Below are 20766 nucleotides of genomic sequence, written 5' to 3' on the forward strand. Positions count from 1 at the left end.
TTGTGAACTGTCATTATAAGATATTAAACATAGCTATGTAGATTATATTGAAATAGACGATTAAGAAAATCATATCAGACAAGGGGACAGGCAGTGTACCAGACAAACAAGTAGTACAGGCCGTAGCTGATTATAAAAACTAGATAGGGGCAACGTCAACAGCAAAAGCGGGTGCAGCCACATTATTAAATGACTTCTTGAATGTGTTTGATAGAATAAGTTTGAAACATCTTAACAGCGTAATGACCGCGAAAAGATTTTGTTAAGAATTCTTAAACGTTAAAGTATGTCCCTTACCCATGAAGATATTCGAGATAGCTCTGTCGTCACCTTTTCTTTAGCTGAGCAACGCCAAGTTTCACCTCTAAATGACTTTGGAGTAGGTTTCACATCTGAAGCTTGGGCTGATGAAGTTGGAATGGATCAAAAGATTTTACGGAAATTATAAAAATACTCGATGATTACAGCACATCATCAGCTGCTGAAGTTACACCCATACGACCAAGATTGTTATGTTAGGAAAGGGTATAATATTAGCCGATAATCATGGATTTCAGGTGAGAGAAGCAAATAAAATTCCAGTTTTAGGCATGTACATCAACTCTCAAGTAGTGGCTACGAGTAATTGGGAGTTGTTAGAGAGAAAAGTAAAAGAAAAAGCCGACAAAAAACTATCATTACTCCTATAAGTAAAGGTTAGTAATAATCATACATTGACTAAAATATAGAATGTGGCACCGGTAATATCAACACCAAAACTGATCGCAAGTAAGATTAAATGTGGAATGGGTTAAAGCGTCAACTTCAGCTTTACCACAGAGTGAAAGATAACTGGGAATGAGATTTTAAAAGACGATGTGATGCCTTACTTTTGTAGAGATGGCAGAAGGAAGCAAGAGCACTACCTAATAGTTTAATAGCAGAAATTTTGAAACAGTTACGACCACAAAGTCTGAACCCACCAGTTACGACCACAGAGGCTGAGCCCACTTTGTTACAAACTCCCACAAACGCTGTGAATATGTATCGGTCCGTGCACGACAGTGCACTGTACTAATGAAGTCCAAAAGGCTGTGCCCAAAAATGCGAGTTTTTACGCTGACATATTTCAATTTCTGTTGATCGTTGAGATAAGACGACTGGTGTTTTGGGCAGCCCTTGGCCCAGCGACCGTATGTATACCTATCTTAAATGGCGTACTGTAGCTCTTAGACATTTTACCGAGCGAGGTGGCGCAGTGGTAGCACACTGGACTCGCATTCGGGAGGACGACGGTTCAATCCCGTCTCCAGTCATCCTGATTTAGGTTTTCCGTGATTTCCCTAAATCGTTTCAGGCAAATGCCGGGATGGTTCCTTTGAAAGGGCACGGTTGATTTCCTTCCCAATCCTTCCATAACCCGAGCTTGCGCTCCGTCTCTAATGACCTCGTTGTCGTCGGGACGTTAAACACTAACCTAACCTAACCTATTATACAGGAAGTTTGAGCAAACCAGTTGATTCTTTAGTGTAATGGCATAATAAGTGGATCATGACTGGCCTTAGATTATAACAGTACCTTCTGGGTGATTCCTGAGACAACCACAAAAAACCATAATTTTTGGGAACAAAAATATCAGTTTTGGGGACAGCGACCTCTATAACCTTTATTCATGGAAAATTGTTGAAAATTTTACGAAGTTTTCTCAGGTTGCTGTTATAGGACAATTTCAAAACTTTTTCCGTGTCATTATCCGTCACCGGTGTTCAGAGGTTCAAAGCTGTCAAACTTATGTAGGAAACTGCAAAAACAGTTAAAAACAGTTTTTGCAGCATACACCGCAGTTACCTAATTATGTACCGATAGAAAATGGCTATGATTTTAAGTGTACACTCTCTAGATGGAAGACGGAGTGGTGATGCTGGGTTTGAGCGGTGTGTGTAACATCATTCCACAACGAAATTAAATAAGATTAAGCAAGAACCGGATTAAAGAAATAATTGCCCACACTCTCTTAAAACACTAACAGTACAGAACACTCTCTTACGGTTTAACTACTAAGTTAACAAATACTTGAAATCGGCTGCACATTAAATGTGACACTTCCTCAGTTTAATAAAAGGAACCAAGAAAAAATATACATGAACATGGTTCATGTTATTGGAAGCAACTGACACTGCTCAATTCTTTTGAACTAACACACAATGACGGCCACTCGTCAGGCAAAACAAGGTAACATGAGTGTCATAAAAAACGGTTCAAACGGCTCTGAGCACTATGGGACTTAACACCTGAGGTCATCAGTCGCCTAGAACTTGGAACTATTTAAACCTAACTAACCTAAGGACATCACACACATCCATGCCCGAGGCAGGATTCGAACCTGCGACCGCAAAAGTCGCGCGGTTCAGGACTGAAGCGCCTACAACCGCTCGGTCACCGTGGCCGGCGAGTGGTATAATATCGACTAATGGTAAATGGTTATAGTCTGTAAAGTACACATTTACCTTGATTAACTTAATGCCAGCGTCAGTAACCCCATGCAACTTTCCACTGTACAGCCTTCCAGCAAGACAAAAGAAACATAGCAGACTTACTTCCCGATCTCACATAATGTGTGGGGAATCGGTGAGTGATTTACAGTTCGCGTCAGGTCGGTACATACAGCAAGACGTGCACATGCAGTGCAAGTTGTCTGTGACGCATTTACTTGTTGAAGGTCACACTGCAATTGAAGCCACAGCAAATGGCGGTAGCACCGAAACGGCCGCGGAGCGCCCTCTCAACAAGTGTGTCTGAGACAAACACTTCTTCGGCGACGCGCATCGCTCGCGAAGGCGTGGTACAGAAGGCGCTGAAATCTGTTCGCATCTGTAAGGGGGCTGAGCCGTGACAATTTATTTAGAAACGCCAACTTCCCGTTTTCGAAAATCTGTATCCGTTATCAAGCTACACCCGGAAAACCATGATTTTTGGTACCAAAAGTTTTAATTGTGAGCATGGGACTTCTCATGCACTTCCTATCCATGGTAAATCGTCGATATTTTGCTATATCTTCCTAAGATGACTTTCTCGGGGAACTACGAAACTTTGTGTGATGTCATTATCGATCCAGAAGTTGAAAGTTACCGTGTTTGTGCAGATTTAATACGTGCGTAACATCTGGTCTGAGGTGCAAATGTAGTTTTAACAGATGTAATTGTGCCGTGACTTCCTGCGATGCTCTTGGCAGGATAGTTTCTGTTTCGAAGTTACTCAGCCGGCCGCGGTCGCCGAGCTGTTCTAGGGGCTTCAGTCCGGAACCGCGCGACTGCTACGGTCGCAGGTTCGAATCCTGCCTCGGGCATGGATGTGTGTGATGTCCTTGGGTTCGTTAGGTTTAAATAGTTCTAAGTTCTAGGAGACTAATCACTTCAGATGTTAAGTCGCATAGTGCTCAGAGCCATTTGAACATTTTTTTTCCATTTTTTTCTTGTTTAAGTTACGCACTTTGCGGCGTCATGGATGGCTCGCGTCCTCTGTTTAGATGACCGCGGCTCGTGAGGTGAGACTCGGTCGGGGGCAGTGACGGAGACTCGGTCGGGGGCAGTTACAGAGGGAAAACAGCGCACGGGGCACCGCGAGTAGGCAGCCGGCGCTTGGTGTACTACGATGTCGCACGGTGTTGAGATTCCGGCACCTGGCTCTGGCGGCGAGCGGAATGGAGTGCAGAAGCAGTCACCGGTCAACATAGACTCTGTTTGAGAGTCGTGTGTATCTCGAATCGTGAGGAGAGCGCGGCAGTTTACCCTGGCGTGCATGTTAACAACGAGCTCCTGGACTAACTATAAATGGTGAGCCATATTGTGGTGGAACTTTGGGATGCGACTGCTCCGTGTAGCCACTTTGATTTTCGCTAGTCATTCCTTAAACCACTGGGACCTTGGTCTAGGATACTTGGTATTGTGGTTAATTTTCATTTATCTTGAATTACAAGTGCGGCCGATATTCGGCGATGCCTTTTTCTATTATTATTTTTAATGTGTTAAGTGGTCAGTTTTATGAATCAAAGTTTATTCTCTGCATAAAACTTCAGCCGCTAATTTACATTGGAACTGCAAACTTCTTCCTTGTTGGCAACTACAATACTATTTTCCGCCGTCAAACGGTGCTTTGGTATTTAAGGTTGTATGCGGATTTTCTGGTTGGTTGGTTGGTTGGTTTGGGGAAGGAGACCAGACAGCGTGGTCATCGGTCTCATCGGATTAGGGAAGGATGGGGAAGGAAGTCGGCCGTGCCCTTTCAGAGGAACCATCCCGGCATTTGCCTGGAGTGATTTAGGGAAATCACGGAAAACCTAAATCAGGATGGCCGGACGCGGGATTGAACCGTCGTCCTTCCGAATGCGAGTCCAGTGTCTAACCAATGCGCCACCTCGCTCGGTGATTGTCTGGTCATTACCACCTTGAGCTAGTTCTGGTTTATATATTTATCAAGTGAAATTTCACATCATTGGAGGTTGTTCAATGAATTATTGCTTTAATAGTAAATGCAGTTCTCACACTACAACGTTTAACATCTCTTCCTGCATTTGGCGCTACCCAGTGCTTTGCTGTTGGTTTTAGTATTTTAGTGAACTGTGTATTGATACTGGGATTGTGTGTTCTAGAAGCCGTTATTGGTGTGCGCAGGCCTTCCTGCCTGCTGTTGTCACTTGAGCTCTCGAGCATGGAATTCAGACGAGTGGCCGATGTGAACGCCAAACGTCTAGAACGTGCTGATTGCTGTGTAGATCTCTGGGGCTATCATAACATCATATTTATGAATGTTTTCCATATTTGTTAATTCACGTATTTATGAGACTTTGCTATTTGAGTTTTTTTGAAATCTAAAGCTTTTTCAAATTGTTATTGTTCATATTCACAAGCCCTAATAATTGACTTAATTTCACAATTAGTTAAAAAAAATGGTTCAAACGGCTCTGAGCACTATGGGACTTAACATCTATGGTCATCAGTCCTCTAGAACGTAGAACTACTTAAACCTAACTAACCTAAGGACAGCACACAACACCCAGCCATCACGAGGCAGAGAAAATCCCTGACCCCGCCGGGAATCGAACCCGGGAACCCGAGCGTGGGAAGCGAGAACGCTACCGCACCACCACGAGATGCGGGCCACAATTAGTTAGCTCAGATCTGCAGTTACGTTAAAATTTTATTTGTGTGAAGTTTGTTATATTTTAAATGTTTTTGAATTATTCTCATTGTTTTGATACATTTGAATAATCGGTCTAGGTCACCACAATTTGCAAAGGCTAATTAATCATTGTGTTGTACGAGAGTTTTGTTTTGATTAACGTGATGAAAATAAATTGTTGTATGCTCAAATGGGGGCAGTATTCCACTCCAGCAGCCCATGTGCCCTGCTTACCAATCCTAAATATTACCAGTAATGAACACACGGCAAGTGTTCTGAGATAATTCCAAGGATTCTGAGATCACTAAACTACGTTCTTAGTTGTCAATTTTTCACCAGTCAAACTTCATGTCGCGCTGTCTCTCTATTACGGGCACTTCACGCCCGTAAAAGCTATCTTCAACTGGAAATTATTCGATGGTGCCACTTGGCGGTGCCTCACGAAAATTTGGTTTGTTAGAGTTATTTCATTGTACTTGCAAATATAACGTAACACGTTTGGTATAATGTAAGTGTAGCCAAAATAAGTTGTGAAATTTCACATAAAGTAGTGCAAAGTAAACCTGCTGTGAATGGGAGACGATTTTGTTTTAACTTTAAATTACGTGTGCTGATTTGTTTTTTATACGTGTCACAGGATGTAAATAAACTCTGAAAACTATACTGACATACAAAATTCGTTTCACATAAATAGCATGGCCTGCTTTAACAAGGAAAAGAAGGAAACGAGCTGAAAAAAGATAATGTACTCCTTTTTAAACGGCTGACAGTCATAACTCCTACTTCTTCAGAAAAAAAAGACAACGTAATTGTGCTTCTTGTGCTGAAAGTGCGTAGCAGAGGAATAGTGACGGCGATAGATACGGAAGACAGTGTCAGGGTGAAAGAAAGAGAGAGGAGGCAGTGATGATGGAAGAGAAAAAGTGGTAGTGAAAGAGAAAGAGAGTTTTATGAAGACCATAGCCGTGGGAGCGATAAGCAGAGGAGATAGTGATGGCCAGAGAGAAACAGTAGCAATTAAAAAACGAAGAAAGATGGTTCAAATGGCTCTGAGCACTATGGGACTTAACTCCTGAGGTCATCAGTCCCCTAGATCTTAGAACTACTTAAACCTAACCAACCTAAGGACATCACTCAGATCCATGCCCGAGGCAGGATTCGAACCTGCAACCGTAGCGGTCGCGCGGTTCCAGACTGTAGCACCTAGAACCACTCGGCCACGGCGGTCGGGGAAGGAAGATGGATAGAGGTAGTACGGCCACAGCAAAAGAGATAGGTGAGAGTAGAAATGCGAAAGAGAAATGAATGGGGACCATACATAGGCTGGGGGAGTCAAGACCACTCCTCAGTTTCCCAGACAGCTGACCGGCGAACTTTAACAAAAAAAAAAAAAATTGCCCGCTCTCCAACATCGCCTGTATCCACTTGTTAGTTTTCTGGTCCCAGAATAAGCCACGCTCAATGATATACGTGGAGAGGAGGAAACGGTGGCTGAAGAGAAATACAGCAGAATGTAAGCAGGAAGGAAAGAAGCAACGGCAACGGAAGCGAAAAAGAACGGGGTAAAGACAATAGCCGCGTGACAGTCTGTGTAACTGACAAAGAGGGAGACAATGGTAAGGAAGAGTGAGAGAAAGGGATGAAATCAGTGACAGTGGGAGAGACACGCAGAGCTAAGTACCAGCTTAGGATGTTCCCACTTAAAAATGTTTGGTGAGGAAGGTGGGATAATGATTTAGGCGGCTGGTTCCCCACTCTTCTATCAGTATTTTAAAAGAGGAATATACAGGGTGAATATAATTAAACTTTCAAAACGCTGTAGAAATAACACCATTGATTAGAATTACGTCAAATTGCAACGGAATATTTTGGTAGAAGGGGGCAAAGTAAGACAGAAGAAAAAAAATAGTGTGAAAATTGACCAAGAGATGGTGCTGTATGTGTCAGATTATGTAAATGAAAACACCTGTAATGCGCAGGGCTCACTGAAGTTGGTATAAACACGCCGAGTGCACGGCTTTTCCTCCTTTCACGTCTGCGACGTTTACCATGACTGTCTCAATGCAGGATCGCGCTCTGCTTATAAAGCTGCATTACAGGAAAGATGACTGTGCACAAAACGCTCTGCAGAAGTTCCGGACACTGAGGGCTTTGAAAAACGGTGTTGGTCCGATGACTGCCGTGCGTCTGCAGAAAATGACTCGTAAATTCGAAAAGACGGGTTCTTTCGGCCGGCCGAAGTGGCCGTGCGGTTAAAGGCGCTGCAGTCTGGAACCACAAGACCGCTACGGTCGCAGGTTCGAATCCTGCCTCGGGCATGGGTATTTGTGATGTCCTTAGGTTAGTTAGGTTTAACTAGTTCTAAGTTCTAGGGGACTAATGACCTCAGCAGTTGAGTCCCATAGTGCTCAGAGCCATTTGAACCATTAGGTTCTTTCGGTGTGCAACCTGGTAGACGTAGGAAACGAACTGATTATACGTCAGTGGCAGCAGTGGCCACATAAATGCAGGCGGAGACGTGTGGTGGTGTGCAAACGTGTAGTGCACGAAGAACTGTCCAAACATTTGACATAGACGTGAGCACAGTGCATAAAATCCTAAGAAACATCCGTCTATGCTATCCATTCAAAAGTACCCGTGTGCACGAGTGGCTTCCAGTTGGTCTGCTAGCAAGAGAGGCCTTTGCTTTACAATATCTTGCTCGCATGGAAGTGGACAAAGGTTGACTGTGGAAGACTTTGTGGACAGACGAAGCCCATTTCGATGTGACAGGATATATCAGTAGACAGAATTGTCGAATATGGGTAACGTAAAATCTACATGCAAATCAACCAGTACCACTTTATCGTGAAAAATGCATTGTGTGGAGCGGGTTTACGGCTTCATTTATCATAGATCCATATTTCTTCGACGGGACAGGTGCTTCCGGTTCTGTTACCTATACCGTCACTGGTAAGCGCTACGAGTGTCTTTTGTGCTACCACGTCATTCCGGCTCTCCAACAGCGTGGATGTGTGGATGGGATCATTTTTATGTAAGATGTCGCACTTCCGGACATTGCCAATCCAGTTAAGCAGCTGCTGAAGAGCCATTTCGGAAATGCTATAATTATCAGACGCTATCTCCCTACAGCCTGGACGATCACCTGATCTTAACCCGTGTCACACTGGCTGTGGTGGGGCTCTCTGAAAGATGTTGTGTTCAGTGTTCCGATTGCAAACTTAGCTGCTCTGAAGGCACGCATTGCGCAAGACATTCTGAACGTGACACCGGATCCCATCCACACATCCCCGCTGTTTCTAGATTTCACCTTGTGGCAGAAGACGATGCGCAGCATATCGAACATTTGTTGCGCCAGTTACATGGAAATCAATAATCTGATTTGTTTTCGACTGATGATTTTTATCCGGTTTTTGGGCTATTAAAAACACAGGTGACATGCTTTTCTGCGATTTTTGGCCTCAGGACAATTAAAAACCGATTTTTCCCATCCAACGTGATATGACCCTGCCGTGGTGCATGGGCTTACGTAACTAACAGTGTCACACCTGTACGCCCAAGCACACTGAGTAGTACAGTTCGTTTAACGTAAAATGTACAGCTTAGACATTGTTGTATGATTCATTTGTTATTTTCAGTCGACCACTATTATATTGTGATGCTTTCAGTGCCATCTATTGCTGCATTTTGTAACAATTTATTTTTCTTCTGTCATATATTTTCCGCCTTCTACGATAGTATTACGTTGCAATTTGACGTCATACTGACCAGTGGTGTTATTTTTACAGCCCTTAGAAAAGTTTAACTTTGGTTGTAATCACCCTGTATTTGCTCTGTTTGTGCTCCGACAGATGCATTTTTCAGCTGCTGAAGAGATGCTCCATTGAACAGAATGGAAATATAACATATCGACAGAAACAGAAAGCAACATAGGCATCCATCTAACAAACATATAACTATTTAAGTGCAGTCAACGTCGTATCGGGTAGTGAATGAAACGATCGAAACATAAAAGCGTAACTCAGTCAGACTATGTGAAACTAAGATCCCTTATTACTGTGAGGAAACAGACAATCTGAAACACAGATTTGTGTGTATCAAATAGCAGATACGGCTGAGGACAAAAATAACACTTACACGAATAAGTCGAACAGACCAAAGGCGTATGCAGGTATCGTAAGTCTTAAACCAAGGAAGAGACACTATTCGCTAACAAAACAAGATGCCATATTATGGCTTAGGGGAATCTTTGTCTATTCTACCACAAGGGAAAATGACGAAGAATCGGAAAGTTTTGTTAATTTTCTAAGAATAGTAGGGAATAACAGAGTTCAAAAATTACAAAGTCACTTGTGAAATGCACTTCGAACATATTTTAGAGTAAATACCTTAATACATAATAATTGTTTCAAGACCAAAGAGAAAATTCCTTTTCTTGTTCACGTACTCTTTTTGTTGATGTGTTTATTTACTTACTTCTCTTTCATCAGGAAGCAGCAATTAAATATCCTTATGTGTTCAGTATTTCCTTTTACGTTCAGTTTTAAATGATAACATTACAACCTTACGTCAAGAACAGAAACCGACGAACATATGGACAGAAACAAACTTAGTTATCGGACAGAGATAAGAAGAATGAATAAGAAGAAGGAACTTCTCGTACAATTTTCTGCTTCAAACTTTTTGCAAGTGTATATTATATATCACTTTAATCTACTTATAACTGATTTTAAGGGCTACTTCCATTACTTAAAGCCTATCCATTAAAGACAAATAAAATATCCATCTTATGAAATGGAAGTTTGTTCAGGTTTGTTCTCTTAACATTTACTGTGTCTCATTTTTGACTGCTTAAACTTCTAGATATTTTTTTAAATATAGTTTTGATGGTAAGGTATCACTTTGAGCAATCTGTCGACTTTATAATTTAGTCTGTAATGTGGTTCTTTTAAATTTTTATTTTCGGATAGGAAACATGCATGTACACAAACTGACAGTCAAAACAGGGAACAGTTAAATTACTCTGAGAAAACAGAATACCTGAGGTTAAGTTGTGTCTTCATATTATATGTGCCTAGAATTTCACAGTCTTCAACATATCGTCTGTGCAGGAGACTAGGCACAGAAAACTCAATCATTTGGTCGAATAATGCTCTTGCAGTGATGCATATGTACTTCACTATACTAACATGTTGAACCAATGCCTTGTTTATAATGGACTGTCGCATTATGTAAGTGAATAACAGTAAGTGAACATTTAATCTGGGTAAAAGAACAGTAACAATTAATACTAGTTAAACAGAGACTCCTACCGAAGTAAAAGATAGTTCGACGACAAAAGGCTTCCGCCCACAATTCGTATCAAATAGACTTGTATTTTTGATTGACCTTTAAAATTTAAACATTGTTTTAGGGATAATTTACTGCGCTTAAATGTATACTACGAGGATAGCTGTAAGCATACCACAGTTATAAGTAACACAGTATCATAATTTAACTACGACGGCTTTCCCGGCGTAATAATTGATGATATTCTTCTCGGGTATGCAGCCGGATCATAACGTCTTCATGACACAATATTTCCGCGGTCCAACTGGCCGCCATCTTCAGGTGAGAGTGCTGGTGCACGATCTCGCCGGAACTGAGACGTTATGATCCGGCTGCATACCCGAGAAGAATATTATCAGTATCATAATTTGATATTCAGCTGCCAGTGCACGGATGCTCAAGACTAGTGTTGCTTTAGCCGAGCTACACCCCCGTGAAATACCAGTCTCTCTATCTTCAGAGAATGCTACTGTTGGTCTGTCAGTACGTCCTGAATTCCAGAAACATATTAGTGCCATCTCATGTTATCACAAAAATTGCACTGGACGCTGTGAAGAAGAAGATAACGAGAGGTACTCCAGGAACGAGCGTTGCTGAAGCTCCCGAAATCAATTCCAGTGGAGCGCGGCGTTATCGGGTTCAACAGATTCAGCTCCCCAATGTAAAACGAGAAGTAGAGTGGTACAGTTGGCGGTCTCTAGCGGCAGGAGACATACTACGTAGTTCATTATGGAAGATGTATGCGGAACTGACGATGCGAGAAAGAGTACCCGGAACATCTACCTAATAAGTTATAACGAAAGACACGGTCTTAGCAGCTGTAAAAGAAATTTGAGAATTAGTGCACACTCACCCAGTTTTACTGCAGAAAGTATCGCATATCGTTTATTATTTCTAAACAGCTCAAAAAAGTTGTATCATTCAAACGTAAACGTGTGGCGACCCCACGAGAAGATGAGAAATATAATCCTATTCTCCCCAGAATCTTCGTGAGTTTTCATTTCATTTCGTGAAACTGAAATGAAGGAAATCTCTTGACTACTAAATATTTTGTCTGGGCTCCTTGTACCACGCTAGAGCTTTGGTTAGAGGACAGCATTTGCAAGCAATACTACTTCAGTTGTCTCCACGGATTATCAGCGACAGAACTAACAAAATTCAGGAAGCCACTTTTCCCACATCTGCATATATTTTTGGAGTCTCTCCCCGAATTCTAATCCAGTATTTTTAGCTCCTGAGTAGGTATCTATTTTTTGGGTCGTTGTTGTTGGTACTTGCTGCAGTAATAGCTTTATCGATATGAAGACACCGACTGTTGTACTTCGACATCACTTTCCCAGTAAAGTAAAATGCCGAGCGCTCTCTCAGAAATCAATAAGCTATACCCACAGAACCAAAACAGACTTTTTGAATCATATGCTAATGGCTGTTATCCCGCAAAGATTGCATCAGATTCATTGATGCAGATTATTTCGTAAATAAAATCTTACCTATACTAATCATGGCTACCTGTTTTTCTCAGTATATAAATGAATGTCACTTATTGATTAGTTAAAGAATAGGTGCTACGGGGTTTGTCAGTTTGGATTCAGCAGCGATTTAGTGACACGCGAGGCAATACTGACACTACGACTTTTCTTAGAAGATAGGTTAAGGAAAGGCAAACTTACGTTTACAGCATTTGTAGACTTAGAGAAAGTTTTTGTCAATGATGACTCGAAACCTCACTTTGAAATTCTAAAAGTAGCAGAGGTAAAATACAGCTTTTACAGAAACCAGAAGGCATTCGCAGGAGGCGATGGACATAAAAGGGAAGGTACATTGAGCAACCAGTAAAGGAAACTAAACAAAAATTTATAGTAGAAATTAAAGTCCAGGAAGAAGAATTACAAACTTTGAAGTATGCCGATGACATTGTAATTCTCTTAGAGACAGGAAAGGGTTTGTAAAAGCAGTTGAACGGAGGATATAAGATGAATGTCAACAACAGCTAATCAAAGATAAATGACTGTAGTCGAATTAATTCAGGTGATTCTGAGGGAATTAAAGTAGTGGATGACTTATGCTATTTGAGCAATAAAATAAGCGATGGTGCAAGAAGTAGGGAGGATATAAAACGTAGATTGGGAAAAACGTTTCTGAAAAAGAGACATTATTTAACACAGGAAACAAATTAAAATGTTATGAAGTCTTTTCTCAAATTATTTGGTTTGTAGCAATGTATGGAAGTGCAACAAGGACGATAAAAAGATCACTAACAAATGAGGAGGTACTGGAAAGAAAAGAAATTTGTCCCACAAACTGACTAGGAGAAGGGAGCGGTTGTCGGTTGTGGGACACATTCAGCGATATAAATGGGTCATGCGTTCAATAAATTGTAGAGGGAAACCAAGAGAGGAATACAGCAAGCAGATTCAGAAGGATGTAAGTTGAAGTAATTTCAACATGAGTTTAGCAAGTTAATAGTTACAACAGGTGTTTGAAACACAGCTATGCTACGACTCGTACCACAAAGGAGTAAATTTCATTTTCTAGTCTGTCCACCCTCATGTAGGTTTACCTGGATGCAGAAGACAATCTTGTTTTGTTGGAACCGTATCTTTTTATTTCGTTTCTGTGACGTGGTACTTAGGGAAAGGCAGATTTCGGTGTGGACGGGGCCTTTCTCAGTTACTGTTGGTTACTCACTTTCTTTTTTATTTTTTAAATCACATACACTTTATCTCGAAAAAATTGCAAATAAGGTTAACAATAAGGAACAATTGTCAAATTTGACTGGTAAGACAACATCTAATTAAAATTCTGTAGACATATTGCATTCACGGCTGAAGGCCTTATTGACAATCATCACAATCTGACCAAATCAAGAGAGAAGTGGGCCTCAGACAGTGCTCCCAGGATCGACCTGGAAAAGTCGCTCAACTTCATAAACGACGAGACAGGAAGCCAAAAGTTGTATTCACATAACCAGATGGGAACTCAAACTAGTGACAGTTTAAACGCTGGTGAACACTCGTGCAACATCTACTTAACATCTGATAACCATCACAACGATGGAATAACCCACGCAAGGCGAAACCGGCGGACAGCACTGCACCTTCTGAATCCAGTGTTTAGAACATCCAGAAGCAGAAGGACCCACTACAACTAAGGTACTCAAAAAGAAAAAAACATCCCAACCACAATCAAGGAGGCTGTCGAGTTACACGTCTTACCGGACAGCAGCGGAATGGCGAGGAAAGGTACACTGCCACAAAAGTACGCTAACCTCTAAGGCAGGAAACTGAGGCGTTAGCGGTCACTAGGCAGAAAACGGCCGCTGGTTGAACTTCATCAATAAACACAAGGAACTCAATGATTAGTAATAAAAGGTGGAGGACGGCTAATTAATTTCGCCAACTCCAAACACTCCACTCATTGCTTTTCGTGTCAGTGACCCTGCGAGTAGCAAACGCGCGAACACACGGCGTGATCTCAAAGTAGTGGAGGTTTCACTACTGTGTTAATGTTCATTCAACTGAAACGTCCTGGGCCCGTTGGACGACGAGGTTGTGGCCCTAACAGCTACAGCCCCTCGATTCGGCACTGCCCGCATGCCGCCGGCGGTCCCGATATCTCCTGGCGCTGCCGAACCTCGCTGCTGCCCCTTCCCAACCGAACTACCCAACACACTCCGACCCGGAAAACACTTGACGTCCCTTCAGAGACTATACCACTGTACTAGATATCGATAACCGCTGCTGCTGCCACTCGCGGAGAGAGAACGCTAGGAAACGTTGTGGCGCCAGTAAACACAAGAAGAAAACGAGACGCCACTATCCCTATTACACGATGCCAACCTGGCAACGGCACCAACGCGAGCCGCAAAATGGCTCAGTTTCGTTTACAGATCTTTACCTGTACTCTCAGAATTGCTCCTAGATTTTCATTTTCGAGTTTTCACACTGTCACACATATGCTGCAATATGCTGTTCGTTGAGAGCGCAGAAACTGCCTACATTCAACGGAGATTCGCACATGGATACGACAGGGACGCGTATCGAGAGAAGCGCTTATGATAATGTAAATCATCACGATGTCTTCCTAATAAATTCTGCTAAAGTTCACAATTAATTAGTCATTGAAACTCCGAAGTTAAGTGTACTGAAGCTATGAATTGGAGAATTAATCTTCTTTCGATAATGTAAGGCAATGTTAAGGAAAACATATTAAGATACCCATGAGGCTTACGAAAACAAAAAGGTTAGTTTCTCGCATCCGCAACTCAAATCGCCCCACGTCTATTTAGGCGATATTGTGTTAAGTGTTAACTGAAGTAGGTAGGCCTGTGATAATACAGAATCAAAGTTATGACAGTTAAATTTTTATTTGATTTTCATGTTTCATCATCTTGATGCCGAGTCTGCTCCCTTAAGCTGAAACATCCTGGAGTGCTGGACTTGACGATTTCGCCACCCACGATGTAAAATAAATACGGCCACTCTGAGAACTTACTTTTTCACTTTAAGACTCCTCTCTAAGACTCCTCTAGAAGTAAATCAGCCGGCCGGTGTGGCTGAACCGTTCTAGGCGCTTCAGTCTGGAACCGGGCGACCGCTACGGTCGCAGGTTCGAATCCTGCCTCGGGCATGGACCTGTGTGATGTCCGTAGGTTAGCTAGGTTCAAGTAGTTCTAAGTTCTAAGGGACTGATGACCGTAGATGTTAAGTCCTATAGTGCTCAGAGCCATTTTTGAAGTTAATCATTGCATAGGCAAACACTCATATCAATTCCTGTTTACGCCGAAGAATTACATCTTTGCTGAAGGTTTTGGTAGGGTGTTAGAAGCCAACGATGAAAGTGACTTTTCACTTTGGATTCTCCTCAGAAGGTTAGTGTTCATTCATAGTCACTCTTCCATACACTTGTTGTTCTAAATATATTCTTAGCCGTAATAACTCAAAGAAGGAATGTATGTATCAGTGATATTGATCTATTATATCGTCTGTCATCGGGAACACAGTAATAACATATTCCCGCCACCTTTGTCGATTCTACATACGAATTGCCAACAACAAGGTACACTATGTGATCAAAAGTATCCACACACACACCCAAAAACAATGTTTTTTCATGTTAGGTGCATTGTACCGCCAACTACTGTAAGGTATGACCTCGGCAGTTATTAGACATCGTGAGAGAGCAGAATGGAGCGCTCCGAGTATCTCACGGACTTCGAACGTGGTCAGGTGATTGTGTGTCACTTGTGTCTTACATCTGTACGGGATATTTCCACACCACTTAGCATCCCTAGGACCACTATTGCCGATGTGACACTGAAGTGGAAACTTGAAGGGAAACGTACAGCACAGACGTGTACAGACCAACCTCATCTGTTGACAAATACCACCGACAGGTGAAGAGGGTCGTAATGTGTAATAGTCAGACATCTATCCAGACCATCCACTGCAAGTACTATGACAGTCCGGCGGGAGGTGAGAAAACGTGGATTTATTTCATGGTCGAGCGGCTGTTCATAACCCTCACATCATGCCGGTTAATGCCAAATGACGAATCGTTTGGTGTAAGGAGCGCAAACATTGAATGTTTGAACAGTGGAAAAACGGTGTGTAGAGTGACGAATTACGGAACACAATGTGGTGATCCGATAGCAGGGCGTTGGCATGGCGAATGCCGGTTGCCAGCGTGCGTAGTGCCAATAGTAAAATTCGAAGGCGGTGGTGTTATGGTGTGATCGTGCTTTTCATGGGTGGGGCTTGCACCCCTTGTTGTTTTGCGTGGTACTGTCACAGCACAGGCCTACATTGATGTTTTAAGCACCTTCTTGCTTCTCATTGTTGAAGATCAATTCGGGGATGGCGATTGCATCTTTGAACACGATCAAGCACCTGATCATAATGCACGGCCTATGGCGGAGTGGTTACAAAACAACAACATCCCTGTAATGGACTGGCCTGCACAGAGTCCTGAGCCGAATCCTACAGAAAACCTTTGGGATGTTTTGGAACTTCAACTTCGTGCCAGTACTTACCTCTCCTCAGTGCAGCACTACGTGAAAAATGGGCTGCCATTCGTCAAGAAACCTTTCAGCACCTGATTGAATGTATGACTGTGAGAATGGAAGCTGTCATCGAGGCTAGGTTTGGGCCAACACCGTACTGAATTCCAGAATTACTGATGAAGGACGCCACGAACTTGTAAGTCAGGTGTCCCGATATTTTTGATCACATAGTGTACATCGGAGATGCTGGTCGCTAATGCACTTTTACGAAATCAGGTTGGCGAAATAATGTGATTCTTTCACATAGTACAGTATGATTCTTCGCTGAATAAAGAACAGTATTGCTTTTCGTTATTCGTTTAAGTTAATGTGCTGCAGCCAGTAAAGAAAAATACTGCAAGGTATTTTAAGATTTTTTTGAGAGATGAATAAACACTGTGTAGACTGCATATGATTCCTTTACGTCGCTGTCGGCTGTGTATGAAATATAGATTGCATACAGCAATTGTATTTAAAAGTGAGAGCAGAACGATATGCGTCACCGTTCATAAAGTATTGATCTTTATACTGTCTGGAGTGTTCCGCGAATTGAGCACAGTTTTGTGTCCATGTCCAAAGCGAATCATGTGATCGTGATATCCGTCTATTTCATCAACAGTTCACCATATCGATACTTGTTTGTTGTTGGGTCACTAGTTCCAATCGCTAATAACGAAATGTTATTACCATTTCAGTTTCCATCGAAAACTTTTGCTTACTGACAACCTTTGAATGCATTACATCTACGCATAATGGTTTCAACTTGCCGACTAGTCTCTCCAGCAACACTACTGCAATGGCGACGTCTGCTACAGTTTCTTTTATTACCAGATGTAATCCCCTGCACCCATCTTCACGATATCTATTCAACCACGACATCCTGCCATTTTCTCAGTCATGAACGAAGATGAAGACACCAACGCAAATAAGATCACAGCAGCAATCGCGCACAAGCCGAAAGATGAAAGGTTGCTGAGCTCTCAGGGTGGAAATGTGGCTAGTTGGCAGCTCCACCTGACCAGCAAGTGGTCGCGCATTAACGCGTCTGGAGCACACGGAGGCCCGAGCGGCCAGCCATGCTGACAGGTGTTAACACTTCGGGACCACAGAGATGGCTGCATGGGGGCGCGTATTCTTCCAGAGCACCTGACAGAAGAACGAAAGGCGCACGTACACTCGACCAGAGCACCTGCGACAGAAGTAGCAGCGTGCATTAAAACGTCCAGAGCAGCAAAGTGAAGACTTACAATAAGTAATTACTGTGCCAGATTGAATATTATGATCTCTGTAGAGGAACAGTAGACATGTTAAGTTGATCTTGTATTGTCACATTCTGGCATCTTTACTTCTTAGCGTTGGGCGGGTGGGAATATGCCCCTTCATTATTTAACAATAATCATTCAAATGAAGAAATTAGTGTTGAAACTTATTGTTGTTCTTTGGTACCTGTTTCTGTAGTGAAGACGAAAATATTTAGCGGTTCTTCGAGGCTGTAAAAGGAGTCATGTGAAAACATATGAATTCCTGGCTGTCTTGGTCGGCCGGTGTGGCCGAGCGGTTCTAGGCGCTTCAGTCTCGAACCGAGGGACCGCTACTGACACAGGTTCGAATCCTGCCTCGGGCATGGATGTGTGAGATGTTCTTAGGTTCGTTAGGTTTAAGTAGTTCTAAGTTCTAGGGGACTGATGACCCTTTCCATAGTGCTCAGAGCCTGGCTGCCTTGGACAGTGCCAAAACAGCCGCGAGTAAAATTTAAGGGAGTATAATTCTCAGCCTTTTAGAGAGCTTGCAGACTTCAACTTTCCGATTTCATGGTCAAAACATGAAATGAATAACAGTTTTCTCCAAGTAAGATCATCAAAGAAGCCCTTTGCCTGCTGCCTATCTAAAGCAAGAAAAGTTTTTTTTTTTTTTCTAGATCGTGAAACTGACGTCAGTCGTGAAATATGACACTAGGAAATTGCCCGTTCGTACCTCCCTGGCTAATGTTAATTCCCTTGTGTGCTATGACTAACGATTCCATCGAGAATCATACTCAAATTTCGGGTGTATCTGAGTTTCAAAATTTCTCTCACTAAGCAGTCAACAATTTTTCTATCCCCGTCAGTGAAAGGGAATCACACAGAAGGAGAGTTTACACTGACGACCGTTTACATGGTGTAAATATACACATATTTATCGTATTTATTATATATGTATATATTGTAGCACCCACTATACAGGGTGTATTATAAATAATGGCGTAAACGCATACAGTTGAAAGTACACGATACTAGAAGCAAAAATGTCTCAGTAGACATAGGGTCGAAAATGCACGCATTTAGAGATAGAGTAATCTTTCATCTTCGATACCGTGGAGCAAATCCCTTCTACTGAAAGCTCTTTGCTTTCCATGTTTTGGAAAACGGTAATGTGGACCAAAAGAAGAAAAAAATGTCCAGTAAACATGTGCTCTAAAGTGCATACCTTAAGAGCCATGAGCACGTGTTCATCTTCGCTACTTGTAAACACAACTCTTCTAATGAACAATTGCTCATAACGTTTAAGGAATGCATTTTAGAGAAAATGTTTAAGGAACATTTTTCTTGTGTTTGTCCCTCCTACTAGTTCCCAAAATGTGGAAAGCATAGAACTTGTAGTAGAAGAGATTTGCTTCGCAGAATCGAATATGAAATTTGCTCGTAGCTCTTAAGCTTAATCTATTAATATGTTAAAGCATGACTCAGGGAGGTTAGGTGGTTTTTCTTGAGGTGGCTTTACTCTCAGCTCTGAGTACATTAACTAGCTGACAATAATCATTTCTAGCTGCACAGTGCTGCAGTCCTATCTCAGACTTCTACTCAAAAATAATAAACATTATTCAAAATTTATATTCTTCTTATCTTCCAACATGTACATCATATTCATCCTTGTTGTCCTTTACAGTATATCTTTCTTCGTGTACCATCACAAATCAGCACAGCCCTACTGAGTAACAACTACCACACTTCAACTAAGAATGTATCAGACTGCACAGAGGGAAAGACTGCCCCCCCCCCCCCACCACCACATGGCCAAGGATTGTTTAACAGCAACATAACCTGCTCTCTTTCTCTCTCTCTTTCTCTGAAGTGCACATCGATAATATACAAAAATCAAAATAAAACGACCATCTTACAGTATGTACAATGCTACAAAATTGCTGTTACATAATGCAACTGAGTGCATAACGCCGAACAAAGTACAGTAATACGGAAATATTTTACAAAATCTGAGACAATGAAACTAGAACACAAATATCTGCAGAAAAGCTGATTCTGAAATATTTTCATGGCAGCACCAAAACAGCACTTCAGGTAAAGATCATCAGTATTCATTCGCAGTGCTTGTTAAATTGAAGTGTGGGAATATAGTTGATTTTGGTATGAGACCCGCTTTGTGCTACGTACAGAATTTTGTTTCTTTTCTAGCAGTTTGAAAATTTGCTGTTTCTGAATTAACTTTTCATTTAGGTAAACGTATCACAAGATGGCTGAAACGTTCTTACAGTAGTGCGCAAACACCCTTAGCGTGAGGCATTTCGTTTGCAAAGAAATATTTTTCAGTACTGGAGGTAAGTTAAAGCTAAGCTTAATCTGTAAGCTGTATGCGCAGTGAACATAAGACGAATAAGAGAGAGGAGAGTACTTAACTTCCGGAATTCATACACATTTTGTGGTTAATACTAAGCTTGAAAAAACAATCACGGAAAGTTCAGAAGAAGAGAACACTTTAGATAGTATACTCGAGACTAATGCTGAAGATGTTCAGGGTAACGGTGGCGATGTTGTCGCTCCACCAAGTGACGCAACGTCACAGCCGATGAGCAGTACTACTTCCGATGCAGCAAACCCTACACCTAACGCTTTCGTACAACTATATCAAAGGATAGAAGCTTTACTCAATCAAAAACTTGATGAAACTAGTCAAAAATTTTGACAAAAACAATCTAAGACCATTCAGCAAAATTAGAGACTTTGACTAACCATGTCACTAATCTTACTCAGATACAGAACTCTGAAAACAGTCACATCATTAAAGTGATACGTGGCAACTTAGAAGGAATAACTAATGACGTTTCAACACTGAAAACTACAGTAAAGGTCAACAGATTAAAAATCTGACAAATGATTTAGATACAATGCTGTTAGAACACACATCATTACAATTCAACAGGTAATCAAAGGAGTATCTGACATAGCAAAAAAAAGATGAAAAACTAG

Source organism: Schistocerca serialis, chromosome 1, assembly GCF_023864345.2.
Source record: "Schistocerca serialis cubense isolate TAMUIC-IGC-003099 chromosome 1, iqSchSeri2.2, whole genome shotgun sequence".
Lineage (NCBI taxonomy): Eukaryota > Metazoa > Arthropoda > Insecta > Orthoptera > Acrididae > Schistocerca > Schistocerca serialis.